This window comes from Cricetulus griseus, assembly GCF_003668045.3.
Source record: "Cricetulus griseus strain 17A/GY chromosome 1 unlocalized genomic scaffold, alternate assembly CriGri-PICRH-1.0 chr1_0, whole genome shotgun sequence".
NCBI lineage: Eukaryota > Metazoa > Chordata > Mammalia > Rodentia > Cricetidae > Cricetulus > Cricetulus griseus.
The window spans coordinates 252,190,985-252,203,484 of NW_023276806.1; the positions used below are offsets into that span (position 1 = coordinate 252,190,985).

Genomic DNA, 12,500 nt, shown 5'->3' on the forward strand with positions numbered 1-12,500 from the left:
AGTCTCAGCAGTATGCCTGCCTAAACACAAGCTGAACAAGGACAATAGACATGCTAGGTTGATTGGGGAAGGTCCTGAGGCCTCAGCCCTACACATAGACCCTCTGGTGACTAAGGAATGCTGAGAGCAGAAGAAATAGTATTCTCTAGGGAAGGCCACACCATTTGTTTACACACACACACACACACACACACACACACACACACACACACACACACACCGATTAATGAGGAAAGAGGCCATGAATTTGAAAGAAAGCAAGGAAGGGAGGGCTTGGGTAGAAGAAAGGGAAGGGAGAAATGATATATCTCAAAAGAAAAAAAAAAAAAAGGATTTTTTTTAAAGCAAAAGAAAATTGAAGCATGTAAATGATTCTAATTTGGAAAATTTTTCCTTGTAAAGAAATGAGAGGATTGCTTTATATTCACCTTTTTTATTATGCTGTTTTATCTGGCACAATAAATAAATTCCTATATAACTAAAAAGCTCTTTGGTGATTGTTGACAAAAGCAGCAAATAAAAATAGAAATGAGATTTTCTTTGCAGTTGAGTCTTTCAAGTTGTGGCCTATTACTTATCCCTCATGAGCACTTTTGTTTCTGCAGCTAAGAATGTATAGGTTTGGCTTTCCCAACTAAAATGATGGTCCTGATTTTATATATATATATATATAATTTTAGAACCTTTCTTTCTATAGGAAGCATTCATGAAAATCATTTATGAGAATTTGATAGACTAGAAGTATGATGTGAAGGGACCTGCTCCCTTTTTCGGCAACCATAACAGCCGAACACGTGCTTGCCATAAACCTGCCTTGGTCACTTAGAGGTCAGGTGCCTGTCTCATGACAAGGAACCCATCAGAAGTTAGTCACTAGAAAGTCAGATGCCTGCCTCGTGACAAGGAACCAATCAGAAGTTAGCTGGTGGCGCTATGCTTTACGACCCTGGGTGTGCTTTACAGACAAGCGCACAGCAATGACGAAGAGAGCATAGCAACCACCCTGGGAGGTCCTATGGGCCATAACAACCAGTTGACCAATCAACACAGGGCAAGCCCTCCAAGCCTGGAGGCACACCAATCCTGGGCCTGTGCGTACACCTAGACACTTCCCTTACGCTGTCCTATAAGATCTCTCGGGAGTCCCTAGGAGTTGTCTTTGCTAGCCATCCGCCATGGCGTGTGGGTGAAAGACCCGAGCTAACATCTTATACCCATTAGAATGGCTAAAATAAAAAACACCAAGGACAGTTTAAGCTGGAGAGGATGTGAAGAAAGGGGAACACTTCTCCATTGCTGGTAGGGGTACAAGCTTGTACAACCACTTTGGAAATTAGTATGGCTGTTTCTCCAGAAAGTGAGAACCAGTCTACCTCAAGATCCAGAAATTCCACTCTTAGGCATATACCCAAAAGATGCACAGTCATACAACAAGGACATCTATCTGTTCAACTATGTTGATAGCAGCATTATTTGTAACAGCCAGAACCTGGAAGCAACCTAGATGCCCTTCAACTGAAGAATGGATACAGAAAATGTACTACATTTACACAATGGAGTACTATTCAGTGGGGAAAAAACAATGGGACATTGAAATTTGCAGACAAATAGATGGGACTAGAAGAAACCATCCTAAGTGAGGTAACCCAGTCACAGAAAGACAAACACGGTATGTACTCACTCATATATGGATATTAGACATAGAGCAAAGGATTAACAGCCTTCAATCCACACCTCCAGAGAAGCTAGGAAACAAGGAGGACTGTAAGAGAGACATAAAGGGTCCCCCAGTGAAGGGAAAAGGGACAAGAGCCCTTAAACAAATTGGAAGCATGGGGGGAGGGAAAGTGAGGTAGGAGAAAGAGAAGAGGAGAAGATGGTATCTCAGAGTTGTTATGATTTGTATTTCCCTAATGGCTAAGGATGTTGAGAAGATTCTTATGTGTCTTTCAGTCATTTTAGATTCCTCTATTGAGAATTCTCTGTTTAGTTCTGTACACCATTGTCAAAGGGAACTCCTATAGCTTATAAACACCTTCGGCAAAGTGGCAGGATACAAGATTATCTAAAAAAAAAAATCAGTAGCCCAACTATATATAGACAATAATGGGGCTGAGAAAGAAATAAGAGAAACATCACCCTTTACAGTAGCCACAAACAAAGTAAAATATCTTAGGGTAACTCTAACCAAAAAAGGGAAGACCTATATAAAAGAACTTTGAGTCATTAAAGAAAGAAATTAAAGAAGATACAGAAAATAGAAAGATCTCCCATGCTTTTGGATAGGTCGGATCAACATAGTAAAAATGGCAACCTTACTATAAACAATCTACAGATTGTTATAATGCAATCCCAATCAGAAACCCAGCATAATTCTTCACAGACCTAGAAAGGAGAATACTCAACTTCATATGGAAAAACAAAAAACCCAGGATAGCCAAAACAACCCTGTACAATAAAGGAACTTCCAGGGGCACCACCATCTCTGACTTCAAGCTCTACTATAGAGCTTTAGTAATGAAGACAGCTTAGTATTGGCACAAAAATAGACAGGTATACTAATGGAATCCAATTGAAGACCCTGATACTAACTCACACATCTATGAACACCTGATTTTTGACAAAGAAGCTAAAACTATTGTTGTGACCTGGCATGTCTCGGCCTTAAGCCATGAGGTTTGGCCTGAGTTGGGGAGTGTGGACCTGGAAACTCCTAGCAACCCAGCGATGATAAAGACTAAACACAGGCATCTTGTCATCTTTAGTGAGCTCTCAGTTCCATGCATCTTGTCATCTTTAGTGAGCTCTAGTTCCATGCATCTTGTCATCTTTAGTGGAGTCTTTTGTTTATTTAGCATCTTCTTGGCTGTTTCTTAACCAGGCTTCTATGGCTACAAGGAGGCCATTTCTGTCCTTCTGTTGACTCCTCTCTGCTAGATCATTCCTCACTCTCTCTCCTTACTTGTTACTTAGATACCTAGCACCTCCACCCTGGTGCAGGCCTATTTAGATGCTTAGGCCCATAGAGATGCAAATTAGGAGGCATTCTACCCTGAGGCCATAGTAAACAATAGTAGACCTGCTAGTATTAGCAATACAATAGTGGGCCAGAGCTTTTGGTGCTCCTGTTTACTGAAGCCAGAGACTGGACCTTATGCCATTCCATAATGGAACTTTTCTAAGTTCCTGCACAAAGTATACAATGGGGGAAAAAAAAAAAAGAAAAAAAAGCATCCTCAACTAATGGTGCTGGAGTAACTGGATGCTGACATGTAGAAGATTCAGATACATCCACATCTATTGCCATATACAAAACTTAAGTCCAGGTGGATCAAAGACCTCAACGTAAATCCAGCCACACTGAACTTCTTTGAAGAAAAAGTTGGAGGTACTCTTGAATAAATTGGTACAGGAGACTGCTTCCTAAACATAACATCAGTAGCACAGACACTGAGATTGACAATTAATAAATGGGACCTCCTGAAACAGAAGCTTCTGTAAGGCAAAGGACACAGTCAACAAAACAAAACAGCAGCCCACAGAATGGGAAAAGATCTTCACAAACCCATGTGAAAGCGGGCGGATATCCAAAATACACAAAGAACTCAAGAAGCTAGTCACCAAAATATTAAGTAATTTGTGAATTTTTTAGTGAAATAATGGATACTTAAAAAAGGTGATATCTGATTAAGCTGCTAGTAATCAATCTGTAATTGGTATTTGTAGACAACAGAAATTTAGAAAATTGATATATCCCATCAAATCTAGGCCCCTCGACATACAAGTTTCCTGTAACAGGCCACGTTGGGTAATGTAGTAGTGACAACAATATCATCCAATTATCAGCTATTCCAAACACTGGAGAATAGGAATGGATTAGAGCTGATAATTTAACTTCCATATCTTAAAATTATTTTCTTACCTAACTGACCAAGGAACCTAAACTAATAAATTTAAGTTGGATCTTTTGACTCATTTTAATTTTTCTTCCCTTTTTGTTTCCTTTACTCAGTGCCATGGCATAGTATCTCTATGTGATGTTTGACAGTTCCAAAACTGAAACATTGTGTCCAAGACTAAGTTCATAAGCTTTGATGTCCAGATCCATGTATTTATTTACATTAATCTATAGGGCAAAGTGGTAGTCATTTGTCTAAGATGGGCTCTGAGGAAGGGAGAAGGGTTTGATAAGGTTCTCACAGGTATGTGTGGAATCAACTAGTTCTGGGGGAGAATAACTCCTTGCTGTGACCTGTGTGCTTCTCTTCTGTTCATTTTCAGTTTGGTGAGTGACTGGAAAACTTACCTAATCTTAAGATTCAGTTGAATTATTCCAATTTTTTTTTTTCAAAAAAATTACCATCACAGTCCATTGCAATTTATATTTACACATGCATTAGATTGAAATTCAGTTAGTTATGTGTTTGTGCTGTCTGTTACACTGTGTGTTCCTTTGGTAAGGATAGAACCTAGTAAGAAAGTTGCTTTGTTGGTGAGGATATATTATGAAAGTATCCTTTCTCTGTCATTTGGTCTTTCTGTTTTATTTTGATTTTTAGGACCATGTTAACATAAAATACTTTTGAAATATATATATATATATATATTTCTTTGAATATATATATATATATAGTTGAAACATAATGTGAATCCTCAGTTCATTGAAGCCTTGTTTAGAATTCACCATAGTATGATCTTGGTATACCTTTGAGGGTATGGGCATTGTAGTGGTAGAGTAAATCTTTGATTATATATCCAATACCCCCTAAAAGCAATAGTATATTCAAGTTCTTTAAAGTTCACTAAATTGATTATGAAAATATAGTCCTTGGCATAAAATTTCTGTCCATGTCATGTTTTTGCTTTGTTGATGTTAACTTACCCAAAAATGCTATCCCATCGTTTGTTACATATGTTTTCTTATACCAAAGTGTTAAATTTTTATTTTTCTCTTTTGATTAAGCCTATTATAATTATATTTTTAATTCTTTAAACTAATTTTTCAGCCTTTTGTTATGAAATAGCACACAGATGTAGAAAACCATTCCAAAGAAAACATACATCTGGAATTATTGTTCATTCTTATTGTTCTTTTGTAGAAGTTTAAAAATTAGAAAAATAGAAGCTGGGAGATGGGGCTGGCGCCTGCGCAATGGAACATGAACTATAGAGAGAGAGCATAATGAGTCTATTAATCATAGAGTTTACTACAGGTGGGAGAGCCAGAGGGGGGGGAGATAGAAATGGAAGAACAGAGCAGAGCACAGAGTAAGAGAGAAGAATTAGTGGTTGACCACTGGAAACAGAGGAGAGAGAAGGGAGAGAGGTACAGAGCTTTAAACAGAAAGCCCAGCATGCACACTGAGGGCTCAGGTAGTGTGTGTAATGAGTGACTTGGTAATGATGTGGCATATCACTGTGTGTGCCCCACCCTTTGCCAGGGCTCGTGGTCTGTCTGTCAAAGGGGTAGAGCAGGTCAGCATTAATCCCTGAACCTTTCACTTATGAATATTACTTAGGTCCAGAATAAAGCAGGATAGAAGTCCTCCCATGGTCTCTGAGAGTTATATCCTTCCTCATTCCCATAGCCACCATTATTTAGAATTTCAGAGTAGTAACTTAGTTCAGTTTGTGGTGCTAGTACTTAAATGTGCATCTCCAGACTTTATGGTTTACCTTTCAAGTTTTTCTTAATCTGTACAGTTATTTCCACCAAGTCCCTAGTTTCTATAAATGATCTGCTGAAGAACTTGGGTGGTTTGACCTGTTGAGTTCCTAGGACTTAGCATTATGATAATTTTACAGTAATGTTGGGATTGCATCTTTTATTACATATTCTTAAATTGACACGTAGATGTACAAGTTAATGGGGTTTTGGTGTAGCCCCTTGGTCATGGTAGTACAGTAGGTACTTTTGTGTCCTGTTATCAGGAGGCACAAAATGCCTTTTTAATTTTTAATGCTGCTAGTCATTGATAACTTAAAGTCTAGAATCATTGTCTCATTTGTTTTATTGAAAGTTTTGAATTAAAATTTATATTAAATCACTTCTCCTTTCCCAGTCCTCCTTCCAACTTTACCCAGGACTTCCCATACTATCTTCCACAATCTTCCAAATTGATGATCTCCTTTGGTTTTTAGTATCCTCTCTCTGTCTCTTTGTCTCCCCCTGTGTCTGTCTCTATTGTTATTCTCTCTCATACACATATAAATGCATAAAAATATAGCTACAACCTTCTTGGCCCACTTACTGTGGCTTGTGTGTTTATAATTTCTGGGCTGACCACTTTTTATTGGATAACTATTTATGAGGCTGTTCCCTGCAGTCAATAGTTGCCTGTAGTTCTCTGTGTAGGAGTGAGACTCCATGAAATTTCACCCTTCCATATGTCTATGAATACTGTCTTTGTTCAGGTCTTGTTTAGGTAGCCACATTTTAGTAGCTTCCCTTTCACCTATTTATAGGCAATAAACTATTACAGCAGACTTCTTGGTCTTCCAGATCTTAAAATCATTTTACCCCTTCTTCAGTGTTTTCTGAGGTTTAGGTGCAGTAATTATATTGTTGATATATCTGTAATTGGAGTTCTTAATTGGTCTAAGTAATAAAAACCCAGAGTCAGATCCACTTGTCTCTGCCTCCCGAGTGCTGGGATTAAAGGCGTGCGCCACCAACGCCCGGCGTAACATGATTTCTTGAGGCTTCATCAAAAATCCTTGGTGATATTTGTCTGTCTTCATTCCTCTCTTACATTGATGTTCCTTCCCCCTTCTCAGTTAGAAATGTCTTCCATGTTTTTCCCATTTTCACTACACTTATCACCTGAATCCTGTTACGCCTCTTTATAACACATACTATGTGTTATTTATATCCAAAATTTGAATTTAGGAACCCCAGATGAGATAGAACATGTAATATTTGCTTTCTGGTCTGTCTAGGTACTTTGAAGGTTGAAGATTACAGTTTTCTTTACAGCTAAGTAGTATATTTACTATATTTCATTATGTGTCTATTGATGGACATTTGGGTTGGTTCCATTTCTTGGCTCTGTGAATATGGAGCAGTGAACATAGCAGAGCAGGAATCTGGAGTAGCATGGTGTATCATTTGGGTATATGACAAGAAGTGGTATAGATGGGTCATGGTGTAGATTTGTTTTAAGGGTTTTGAAGATTCACACTGATTTCTAAACTGGCTGCACCAGTTTGCGTAATTTTCCTACAACCTTGACATCATTTGTTGTCATGTATTTTGTTTTTAGTCATTCTGGCTGGTGTGATATAAAATCTGAAAGTTGTTTCACTCTGCATTTCCCTAATTGCTAAGCATCATGAAAACTTTCTGAGATATTTCTTAGGTATTTAAATTGAGCCTTTCATTTTCTTGACTATTTGGTTTTGAGTTTTTGTATATTTTTGCTATTAACCTTCTCTCCTAGATATATCTGGTGGAGATTCTCTTCCTTTCTGGGTTTGCACCCCACTTAATTGTTTGTTGGCTTTGCTATGCAGAAGCTTTTAGGTTTATAAGGTCTCATTTGTCAGTTGTTCACCTTAATTCCTGGGCAAGTAATTCATATTCTGAAAGCCTTTTCCTACATCTATGTCTTGGTTGAGTAGTGTCCATGTTTTCTTCTAGAGTTGTAGCATTTCAGATTTCAAATTGAGATCTTTGATATACTTGTAGTATTGTTTAGAGTAATAGATATGGATCTAATTTTATTTTGCATGACAGACATTGCATGAACTATCCTTTCTTCTGTATATGTTATTATATGTTTTTGTTAAGTAAACTATTTTTTTTGGTTTTTCGAGACAGGGTTTCTCTGTGTAGCTTTGGAGCCTATCCTGGCACTCGCTCTGGAGACCATGCTGGCCTCGAACTCACAGAGATCCGTCTGCCTCTGCCTCCTGAGAGCTGGGAATAAAGGCGTGCGCCACCAACGCCTGGCTTTAACTAAACTCTTTATAGATTAACTTCCTTTTTTCAAATTTGTGGTTAACAAGACTTACTTTAAATTAATTTTTGTTTAAATTTAAAACAATCTTATTTTACATATCAATCCCAGTTCCCTCTCCCTCCTGTGCTCCTACTCCCCCCAGCAACCCCCCATACCTCCCCACCCCCAATCCAGTCCTTTGGGAGGGTGAGGCCTCCTATGGGGGAATCATCAAAATCTGTCACATCATTTTAGGCAGGACCTAGTGTATCTAAGCTGAGAGAGTATCCCAAAGCCCATTCACACACTAGGAATAAATATTGGTTCCATTCCCAGGCCTCCCAACCGACACCCAAGTTCAGGGGGCCTGGTTTGGTCTTATGCTAGTTCACCAGCTGTCAGACTGGAGTCCATGAGCTCCCACTTGCTCAGGTCAGCTTTTTCTGTGGATTTCCCCAGCATGGTCTTGACCCCTTTACTCATTACTCCTCCCTCTTTACAACTAGATTCCAAAAGTTTGGCTCAGTTATGAATCTCTGCTTCTGCTTTTATCAGTGCTTTCATCAGCTATTGGATGAAGACTCTATGATGGCATTTAAGGTAGTCATCAATCTTATTATAGGGGAAGGGCATTTAAGGTAGCCTCTCCACTAATGCTTAATTTCTTGGTTGGGTTCATCCTTGTGGATCCCTGGAGATTTCCCTTGTGCCAGATTTCTCCTTAAGCCCATAATGGCTCCCTCTGTTAAGGTATCTCTTTCCTTGCTCTCCTCTGTTCTTCCCCCAAGTCAATCTTCCTGTTCCCTCATGTTCTCCTCCCCCTTCCCCTTCTCCCCTCCTCCTTCTCCTACATCCCTGCCCTCATGCTCCAATTTACTCAGGAGATCTTGTCCTTTCTCCCTTCTTGAGGATCCATGATGTCTCTCTTAGGTTCCTCCTTGTTTCCTAGCTTCTCTGGGGCTTTGGATTGTAGGCTGGTAATTCTCGGCTCTATGTTTAATATCCATATATGATTGAACACATAGCATTTTGTTTTTGTTTTTGTTTTTGTTTTTTTTTTTGTTTGTTTTTTCTGTGTCTGGGTTACCTCACTCAGGATGGTTTCTTTTAGTTTCATCCATTGGCCTGTGAATTTCAAGATTCCATTGTTGTTTTTCCTCTGAGTAGTACTCCATTGTGTAAATGTACCACATTTGCTGTTTCCATTCCTCAGTTGAGGGGCATCTAGGTTGCTTCCAAGTTCTGGCTACTACAAATAATGCTGCTATCAACATAGTTGAACATATGTCCTTGTGGTATGAATGTGCATCCTTTGGGTATCCTTTGGGTATATTCATCAACAGTGGAATTGATGAATCTTGAGGTAGAGTGATTCTCATTTTCCTGAGAAACCGCCATACTGATTTCCAAAGTGGCTGTACAAGTTTGCAAACTCACCAGCAATGGAGGAGTGTCATCGTACTTACACCTGTTAGAATGGCTAAAATCAAAACCACTAACAACAGTTTATGTTGGAAAGGATGTGGAGCAAGGACTTATTTTTAACATTAAATTTAAATTGGTGTTGTGGTCAAGAAATGTAGACTACATTTTTCTAATACTTTTTTAAGATAATTTTTGTTTCCTCTTATATAGACACCTTTGCTAATGCCCCAAGTGGCATTTATTTTGAAATATCTGCCTTCTTTGGCTTGTCATTTAGATATATTTTAATCATATTGCTATTACATATCAAATCCTTAAAATGATCTATATTTTTGGGTCTTTTTGTCTCTAGTTATTAGTTAACAGGATAAATTTAAGGTACAGACACCTCTGGAATAATGAATGTTAGTGTATAGTAGGTCTACTTTTCTCTGGAATCATGAATTCCAGTGTATAGTAGGTTTACTTTTTCTGGAATCATGAATGTCAGTGTACAGTAGGTTTACTTTTTCTGGGATCATGAATGTGAATGTACTGTTTTGTTGTTGGTTTCTTCTGAGGAGGTATCAGATTAAGAATTTGCTAGGACACTAAGTCAGAAAGTAGATAGATACTAAATATTTATGAAATAGATGTAAAAGATGGAGTCTAGTCCCTATTTTTGTTTAAGGTTTGACAGTGTGATATAGTGGATGGGTTGCCAGTTAAATCTGACTATCCATTTTATATAGGTAATGAACCAATTATAGTTATTTTTGCTGACATGTTTTTGACATATGGGGATTATATAAAATTTAAAGTTGTTTGCATAAGTAAATTTGAATTTATTAGCTATGTTCAAGAGTTGGGTAGTTGGTACAGAGATTCTGTGGCCCACAAATTCTACCATACTGGTTTTTAACAGTTTACATTTTATAAACCTCACTCAAGAATACCTTTTGCTTGATCATCCCCATTTCAGGGTTTTTGCTATTATTGTTGTTATTTGCTTTATTTGGGAGGCTTGATATATAGCCATGCTGGCCTTTACACTATATTCCAGGCTAGCCTAGTACTTAAGATCCTTCTGTCTCGTACAGAGTCCTGTTACTGTTGGTATGCTGATTAATAATTTTGTTAACTTTCCCCAAGCAGAGTCCTCTTGGAGGAGGGAACCTGGATTGAGAATATGTTTCTATAACATGGCTCTGTTATTTTCTTGATGTTTGATGTGCAAAGGTTGTGCCTGCTGTGGGTGGTGCCTCCCCAGGACAGGTGGTACTTAAGAAAGCAGGCTGAACAAGCCAGTAAGCAGTGCTCCTCCATGGTGTTTCTACCGTAATTTCCCTCAGTGATTGATGAGCCTGAAAGTGGAAGACAAATTAAACCTTTTACTCCCCAGGTTGCTTTTGGTTATGGTGTTTATCACATTTATAGAGAACCTAAACAGTATAATAGGCATGTACCTCAGTCCTTTGTTGTTTTGTTTTTCATATTCTGAGGCTGTATCTCATTATGTAGTTTATGTTGAGCTTGAACTCATGATGTTTCTGCCCATTTTCTGAGTGCTGAGATTCTAAAAACAAATAATTCATTATGAGGTTTTTAAAAATTATATATCCCTATGTATAATTGGATGAAACTGCTTGTGATCACTAGGTTATGTTTGCAATAAAGTTTCATTCCTTTGTAATTTTTTTTGTCAGTCAACCTGTTTGTAAAGTAATGTAAATACGCTGCAAAATATTGAACACTTCACGAATTTTCATGTCATCCTTGCACAGTGGCCATGCTAATCTGCTTTGTATTGTTCCAATGTTAGTATATGTGCTGCCCAAGCGAGCACTCCTTTGCCATGTGTTTTGTTTGATCTGTTGTGTGCATACTCTGCAAGTCCATGTGAAATTGACTATGTTAATAAAGTGGTAGCTTTTAAATGCTCTTCAGAATATCTTCAGTATTGAGGTTAAATTATAAATTTAAGAAATAGACTTATAGTTACATGTTTTGCTTGTGTTAGGTTGTGAGCTTTTGTTTTCTGTGGTGATTTTATTTTATGAATAATTTCCACATAGTTTCCTCAAATTACAATTTAAGTAAGCAAATTGATGGATAAAATCATTCTGAAACAAACTTTTAGGTTTGGGAGCATTATGATTTTATTTAGTATTAAACTTGGGATTTGATTCACAAAATACTTTGTTAAGCATTTTAAATTTTATTTTTACTTGCACTTTAATTATATGAAAACATTTATTTACTTTGATTTTACACATGTGTTCTTTTGTTGTTTGTTTGTTTGTTTGAGGCAGTATCTTACTATGTCATCCTGTCTAGCCTGGAACTCTATTTAGACTAGGCTGACCCTGATCTCAGAGAGTCACTTACCTCTGCTTCATAGATGCTGGGATTAAAGGAGTGTGCTGATATGCCCAGTTTAAAAGGTTTTTGCTTTCCCTGTCTTTCTTTGTATTATTTTTCACATTCGTCGAAATAATAGCTCAGTAAGTGTAGTTCATTTCTATATGTCAATTGTTTTTTCTATGGAAATTAAATAAAAGTCTGACAAATAGTTATGAAAGATTTCCCTAAATTGTTAATAAATATAATTATCTGATATAAAAATTTGTTATTATTTTGATAGTTTAGAGCTAACTTTAAAATTGTTTAGAAACATCACTTATAATCTGTTGCATTCTAATAAGATTCCACAGCTTCAAAGGGAAGGTATGCAGCAAGCCTTGCCACCATCAAATCCCATGCACATGGAGATTTTCTTGTGTTAGTTTTCAAGATGTGGAAAAAGGTAGACAGACTGAAGATCTGGAGGCAAGCTCAGTAGATATTTTAATGTCACAATAAGTGATAATGGTTACCTGAATTGCCTAATGACTAGTTATGGAGGGAGATAATGATGCTGAAAATACAAATAGTAGAAATGTACTTTAGCTGGGTGGTGGTGGCACATGTCTTTAGTCCCAGCACTCGGGATGCAGAGGCAGGCGGATCTCTGTGAGTGTGAGACCAGCCTAGTCTATAAGAGCTAGTTCAAGGACAGCCTCCTAAGCCACAGAGAAACCGTACCTCAACCCACCCAAAAACAAAACAAAAACAAAAAAAAAAAAAAAAGAAAGAAATGAACTTTAAAGTATATTA

General features: G+C 37.6%; 1 protein-coding gene and 1 non-coding gene across 2 annotated transcripts in view; one reads left to right on the top strand and one right to left on the bottom strand.

Moving 5' to 3' along the window:
• Tbc1d5 (TBC1 domain family member 5) overlaps nt 1–12,500 on the top strand; it is a 433,073-nt gene that overhangs the window by 119,811 nt on the left and 300,762 nt on the right.
• LOC113833409 lies at nt 11,084–11,190 on the bottom strand. The gene has a single exon (XR_003481058.1). It is a non-coding gene; the product is annotated as a U6 spliceosomal RNA (small nuclear RNA).